This window comes from Oryzias melastigma, linkage group LG2, assembly GCF_002922805.2.
Source record: "Oryzias melastigma strain HK-1 linkage group LG2, ASM292280v2, whole genome shotgun sequence".
Taxonomy (NCBI): Eukaryota; Metazoa; Chordata; class Actinopteri; order Beloniformes; family Adrianichthyidae; genus Oryzias; species Oryzias melastigma.
In genome coordinates this window covers 18,854,013-18,861,651 of record NC_050513.1, presented here as the reverse complement: position 1 = coordinate 18,861,651, position 7,639 = coordinate 18,854,013, and the positions used below count along the sequence as shown (strand labels likewise).

Genomic DNA, 7,639 nt, shown 5'->3' with positions numbered 1-7,639 from the left:
TTCTTTTATACAGTCAATGGCTGAAAGTAAGGACAGGTTTTACTTTGGCACAAAAACTTCACATACAGAACTCAAATACAAAGCTAAGCTTTTGTACGACAGACAAAATACATTTTTTTAGCCTAATACTAAAAGTCCTTTCGGAGTTTTGTCCATACCAAAGACTATTTATTGATAAGAGTAGTTGCCATAGTAACAATGACTCAAACCGACTTGGTTTAATCACTCCTTACGTCTAGTTTAACACCAAAAGCTCTTCTTGGCAAAAGTGGTTTCCATAGAAACGATAACACAAACCAAAAATTCACAGACAAAAGTATTCAGATTTAAGGTTCAATATATATATATATATATATATATATATATATTTTTTTTTAAGAATAATACCAAAAGTCCTTCTGTATCCACGTTTGCATTAAATGTCAGTGTAAAGACGCAATCTGGTGGTCTAGCGCTAGCAAGTTTTGGACAGCGCAACAATGCAGTGTGGCAAAAATGTTAATGTTGCGATGCTCGAACCAAAGTTAAAATATTTGATCTTTGGTGAATAATTTGCAACAGAAGCTCCTCCCACTTCTGAGTGTCATGTTTATGGACACACTTTGGACAAATGTTAAGCAGCGAATTGGCCAATCATGTTCAATGTGAATTCAGTGTTAGGATTTAAGCAATTACAACATTACCTGTTGAGGATCTGAAGCTGAATTTACTCTCTTTGACGTTTCAGATTCCACATGCAAAACAAAAAAAAAAGCTATTTTTAAGCCATAAATGAGAACTCCGAACACGCTGGTGGCTCTCTGGAATATTTGTTTGCTCTGGTTGAACATATTTCAGCGCCAGCTGTCCCATCAATCTCCACTCAGAATGTGAACGCGCTTGATCACTGCTGCTTTCCTCTCCAAGCGTCTGCCTGCGTCTCTGCGCGTCGCCACCAACTTTTTTTTAAGGAAGTAATTGAGGTTTCTGTTTGCATAAATGGGACTGAAAGACGTTTTCGTGAGCCACAACAACAGTTGTGGTCTTTGCTAATCTCTTTATGCTAGCACTAAGTAAAAATGAAAAAAGGGGGTAATGAGGTTTTCATAGGATGGCTGTTTCTTGTTTTTCTTTTCTTTTTTTTTTTGGAAGTAAAACCCTCCAAACGTTCCCTGGACTGGATGGGACGGGGAGATAACGAAACAGACGCGCGACCAGAAGCTTCGAAAGCAGAAGAGGAAAAGCAAACATGAGGCTCTTTCAGCTCCCCTCCCCCGACAAAAAAAAAAACATGAAAAATCAAACAATTAAAAACTTAAAAAGTCTATCTTAATGAGGAAAACGTGAGGGGGGAACCGTAAAGAAACAGCACACCTTAGCAAACATATGGACACTTGGCGCGTCTTTTTTGGCGCCGCCTCAGTGGATTCCGCGGTTTCTCCGCGTCGCCGCATATGGAAGTGTTAAAGTTTTTGTCACCTTTAATTGACATCACATTGTGTCGACCGAACTTTGAAACGTCGCGGTAAACACTTTTCCCCCGCAGCCCCGGTTGAGTTGAGGGAGGTGGGGGAGGGGTGGAACTTTGTGTTCCGACGAGTTTGAGAGAGGAAGACGAGGGGGGAGAACAAAACGGCATCAAAATTGTCACTCGGAAAAATGGAATGGGTTATCAAAAAAAGCGGCTGGGAAGAAGGTAGAACGCCTCTGTGGGCGAGATGGAAAAAACTTCCAGCCGGCTGTCCCTTGGACATTGGTTTTTGAAAACGAAGGCGGCGGCGAAACGAAGAGACGCATGACTGATTAATGACTTCCTCCTCCACTTTAAGGCCGCAGCTACTTTTTGTTCATTTAATTTTAATCGGGCGAGGAGCGGCAAGGTAAGGCTGGGCTCACGCGGGACGTGGCGTCAGGAGAGCGCCAGTTCGCGGAGCCACTCAGTTTGAGTGTGTGAGGCTGCGTCATAAATAATGCACAAAATCCAATATATATATATATATATATATATATAACATTTATAGATATATATATATTACATATATATTTATATATACTATATATATATTTATATATATATATATTATAAATATATATATATTATATATATATATATATATATATTTAAGTCCACTTTAAGAAGCCCAAATTCTATGTATTTTTAAACTGGTTCACAGACAGGAAGCAGTGCGGACTTCTTATTTATATCGACAAGCGGAAATACCATCACCCTACTCCTTGTGGCCACATGTTTCCTGTGAACGGCGCTTAAAAATAAGATCATGACCATCAGAAGTATTTTTTTTTAGAAAACCCCCACATTTTCCCCTTCCAGATGTCAGATCTGATGATCCAAAGTGACTTGAGAGTCCTCTTCTTTATGCATGGCTGCCTCTTCCACTTCATGAAATTTGAATTAACGCGCTTGCGTGTAGTACCTGAACGTGTCGTGTACCAGAGCGTTCCTCGCCGGCGCTTGAAGCTCTCACCTCAGGTGTGTGTATCCAGCGGAGCTGCGGGGAACAAAACACCGCTGCATATTTCATGCCACCAAAACCTCAAAGCTAAACCCAGATATTAGTCACTTTAACAATTAAAAATGTATATGGCTCCGCGCCGCCTCCTGTTCTGCATTATTTAACATTAAATATTTTTTTATTTCATCTTTTCCTCGCCTCAGACTTACATCGACTCAAAAGGATTTTTAATGCAGAACACTCCTGCCGCCGCCGAGCTCCTCCGGGTGAATCTGCCGCCGCTGTTGTACAACGGCGGGGAAAACACGGAGAATTTGTTTTGGCAGCGGTTCCTGTGCAGGTGCCACAGACAATGTGGAAGTGGAGCAAGCCACTTTTGAAACAATAAGTGCTTTATAGGAAATAAAGACAGGTTCAAAAATGGTAAATTTGAAAAAATAAAAAGTATAAAAGAAATAAAATAATAAGCAATATGAAAGAAGTATTTTATATTTAAGGGTTTTAAATAAATTAGTGTGATTCTGTTTCCTTCATGAACACAAATAACGATATTATAGGTTTAATAGTCTAAGAAAATGGTTTTAAAACATTCATAGATAATAAAAAATGCTACAGTAAGGTGATTTGATTTACTCAATCTTGTTGCTTTTGCTTCACACATTTTAAAATCTGGAGATTTTCTTTGGTAAAACAAAGTTGGAAAACTTTGAAAACTTTCTCTTCTTTAACTTTTAAAATAATATTTATTGAAAACAAAAAATGATTAGCAATAAAAAAAAACAGAATATTTTAAAAAACAGCATAGTATATACAGTGTATATATACACACATACACAGACACAATTTTCAATTATTTTTTTATTGATAATAGGAATCAGTTTTGAAGTGTATTTCTTGACACTAAAAACAATTACTTTATCAAACAGAGTTTGACTTTTATCTAAGAATGACTATCATTGTTGATTAAACCTGAGCCATTAATGTCACTATAAATTGACCCTTAGCTAAAAAAAAGTTGCTTTTGATGGCACAATTATATATTTGTGTATTTTAGATATATATTTTTAGAAGTCTGTAACAACTATCTACTCAATACATTACTCTCTGTTGAGTTGTTAGCCACATACGTTAGCAGACATGCTAATGTTTACACAAACTTTTAAAGCTGTTGAGACAAATTTATAGCTCTTTTTTAGATAGTGAATATAATTTTGAAAAAAGTTATTGTAAAGAAACTTACAGAACCTAATATTTTTTTAACCCCCACCCCTTTAAAAAAACATCTTTAAAAAACTTGAAAGGTTTTGTGAAGTTTAAGGCTAAAGTTTGGTTTCTTGGCAAAAATTTTTTTTGTTTTTCTTTATTTTTTAATGCAGTGCTTTAAAATAACCTTTAAATATGCAACTTAAACCCTTCACTTAAAACTAAAAATGTCCAGTGGTCATGCTTGGTCCACACAGAGCAAAACCTGTCAAATTCTCTCGTATCTAGCTAAAATTTCACTGATAAAGGTAAAATCTTAATACATTTTTTTTTCTTATTAGAATCATACAATGAGGTTGATACATATGTATTCTATTAAAAGATGTTTAAAACCTAAAAACTCATTACCAGAATGTGTTCTAAGTTGTTAGCTTTCTAGCTCCAAATTAGATATTGCCTTTTACAATCAAGAGAATCGTAATATTGGTTAAAAAAGATTGTACTATCAATAAAGCTATAGCGTGTAAATCGAATTTTTTTGAAGTATAAAAACACAAAATTGAGGGTTTCGCTATGTCTGTCAGCATCACATTTTTTTTTTTACTTTTAGTGATATACTCTGAAATAAACTCTTTAAACCCACATATTGAACTAATTAATTTAATTTAGAAAAAACAAATATTTAGTGGACCTTTGGGGTGTGCATTGGCAAGAGTTGGACGATACGATACATATCTCGATACGTGTCTCTTGATACGATACGTATCGTGATATATTCCATGACTGTACCAGAATGATTTTTTACTTTTTTTTAAAAAGTATCCATGAATGGGACTGAAAGGGAAAAAAAAAACTCTACCTGAATATCTAAACCCCTGTAATTGTTTGACTCGTTCTTATCTGAGCTGCTACAAACCCCAGTAATCTGTGTTTTACATCATACTGAAAGCAACGCCGAAGAGAGTTTCGGTTCAGTACTCATCCCAAGTAAAAACTAAGTAGTAAATGTGTCAGAACAACAAAAACTGTGAGGCTAAATGAATATTTAACACAAGCTGATGGCGTTTGAGTTGAGGTGTAGAGCTGCTCATAGAGCCTCCGTGTGCTGTGCTGCCAACTAGTGGTCGGAGGTTTAGGTTTAAAACAAAAGTAAGCCGCTAAACGACGCTTGTAAATAATTAATGAAATTTTGTCTCAATAGCATTTTATATTGATCAAAGTATCACCAAATGAAATATCTCAATATATTGCCAAATTGTTTTTTAACACCACACCCCTAGTGGAAATGCTTTGTCCACACAGTTTGTAATTTTATTGGGAGATAGCCTCTTAGCTACCAAAAAACAGGCAGATGAACTTAAAATGAACATTTTCTAAAACTGATGTTATTTAATTTTATACATCTAAAGGTTAAAAATTAATTGTTTTAAAAATATATATAAAGTTATAAGCACAATACATGCCTAGATGTTAGCGCTTTAGCTAAAAAACATGCTAACACCATCTTCTAAAGTAGGAAAGCACAAACTCAACTGTGTTTGATGAGTGTTCAACAACACAGCTTAACTCTGTAAAACCCAGTACTATTGACATCTGACAAACAGTATGTTTAATGCTAATAAAGTTTAAAAAAAAAACAACGCAAAGCTAATTCCTTCAAGAGACGACACACTATAACTCAAAGTGAGTCAAGCCACAACAACGCTGACAGCCGATTCAGTCACTCGACAAAGTTCCATAAACACCTACAGACTTGAATGACACACATGCACAGCGAGCGGGCGCACGAAAGCACACAGCAGCTAGTTAGTCACATATTAGTCACGAGGCGTCTTCCCCATAAAGTTTACACTGTGTAATCTATTACCCTCTAAATGAGATTTTAATTGAATTGGCGTCAAAACGACAAACAATGACGCCCCGGCTGCAATTAATAAAATCACAGCTCAGAATCTATGAGGCTTGATATGAACCTCCATGCAAATCGGGTTCATTAATGTAAATGCGAGCCATTCAGAGAGACTCCCCGATTTTTCAGCCGGCCTCCATTTTCATGAAAGATCATTTTCTGACCAAACAGGAAAGGAAATTGTACTTTGAGGCAGGTGAACTGCAGCTGATGGGTGGAAAAGCTGCTGCTGCTTTAGCTTTGCTACACAACGGGGTGATTAGACGGAGGGGAACGCTTTGAGCGCGGCACAAATTAAATGGGTATGCTAATGCTGTCATACTTAGCAGATGGAGGAAGAAGCACTTAAGTGTAATGCACATGTTAGGGTATTTTCGACACGACGCGGAGGCCCTCGTGGGATCGCTCTGTGCCGTCACGTTTAGCGACCGCGCGCGCCTTCAGCGACACTATCTGAGCCTGCAAAGTTGCGAGCGTGTGACTGTGACACAGTAGTTTTCAGACAAACGTGTCGTTTCTGAGGCCTGTCAGTCTTTGGGTGGGAGGAAGTCGCGGTGCATGATGGGTGTTCTTTTGAAGGGTTGGGGTTGGGGGAGAAAAGAAATGACTCCCACTGTGCTCTCTGGCATGTTTCCTGATAAATTCGAGGTGTAGTTGAACCAGTGTTTCTATGAAGCCGAGCTTCTGACAAGACAGACGGAAAGCGATTGGCAGCAGGGGTATAAGTGTGCAGATGCTTTGCTTAAAACGGTGCTACAAAGAAAAGTCATTGGCGAAATACAAAAATGAAACCTGAAAGCCGATTTAATTCTGTGATGCCATACTTGTTTCTATCAGGGTTTGATGTTCCCTAATGGAAGTCAATGTAAGAGGCTGAAGACTGGTGCATACTTACGCACCATTTAATGTAGACACTTCCAATGAAAAGTCTTTGTCAGCGATGTCAATAGTCAGTCCTGCATGTTTTTCAACCAACCTGCAGTGAAGCTCCTTATTGGCCAAACTCACATGATCTAGGTAATCAACAGCAGATAAGCCAGGATATCTAGAAAACCATCAGGAGGCCGGCCCTTGGTGCCTGGATTTTGGAAAAATCTGGTCTATGCAACCAAGAGCAGAAATGCGTTTCAAGCTTCTACATTAAAATATCCTAAATCATGTGTGGATACACAAGTTTTACATCCGTTTTTTGGCTCAATGTACAAATCGTGTAGCCATTGAATGCATTAAAGCGACCACTTCCAATAAAAAGTTTATGTCAACACGCGTAAATGTGCGTTTCAGGCTTCCATATTAAAAATTCTTGTGATCAGACGAATCTACGCATGTTTTTACGACTGTTTTGAGGCTCTACGTATAAAATGCATGGCCATGGAATGTGTTCAAGCGACTATTTCGTATAAAAGGTCTATGTAAAGATGCAAAGATGTGCACTTAAGGCTTTAGAGTCCAAAACTCTCTGGGTCATGAATGATCGTTTTTGAGCTTAACGTAAAAAATGTGTGGCCATTGATGAAATTCAAGCAACCATTTCCAATAAAAAGTCTATGTGAATGCATCTAAACATGCGCTTTGGGATTTTGCGTTTAAAACTCACACATTAACACTTAGCTACACAGGTTTTATGACTAGTTTTGGATTCAGTGTACAAAATGTACAGCCATTAAATGTGTTCAAGCAACTAATTTCAATGAAAAGTCTTTGTAAATACTCATAAATGTTCACTTCAGGTTTCCGTATCCTAAAGTCTTGGTCATGCGTAGCTTGTTTTGGGGTTCAACATACAAATCTTATGGCCATTGAATGCTTTAAAGCAACTACTTCCAATGAAAAATTGATAAATACGTATAAATGTGCATTTTAGGCCTCCATGTTCAAAATTCTCACAATCAAGTGTATCTATGCAAGTTTTAAAGACCGTTTCCAGGATTTACGTACAAAATGTATGGCCATTGAATGCGTTCAAGTGTCTACTTCCAATGAAAAGTCTATGTAAATGAACGTTACTGGCTTACGCCGGAGTCACACAGGACGCGATAGCGCCGCGAAGCGGCGCGGAACGGCGTGCGCTTCC

General features: G+C 37.7%; 1 long non-coding RNA gene across 1 annotated transcript in view; it reads right to left on the bottom strand.

Moving 5' to 3' along the window:
* Positions 1–3,069, bottom strand: part of LOC112156646 — a 25,016-nt gene extending 21,947 nt beyond the window's left edge. Inside the window, exons 1-2 of the long non-coding RNA XR_002921013.2 lie at positions 2,663–3,069; positions 2,415–2,489 (exon numbers count right to left, since the gene is read on the bottom strand). This is a non-coding gene — a long non-coding RNA (uncharacterized LOC112156646). The remainder of the gene's footprint in view (positions 1–2,414; positions 2,490–2,662) is intronic.
* Between the last annotated feature and the right edge of the window lie 4,570 nt (positions 3,070–7,639).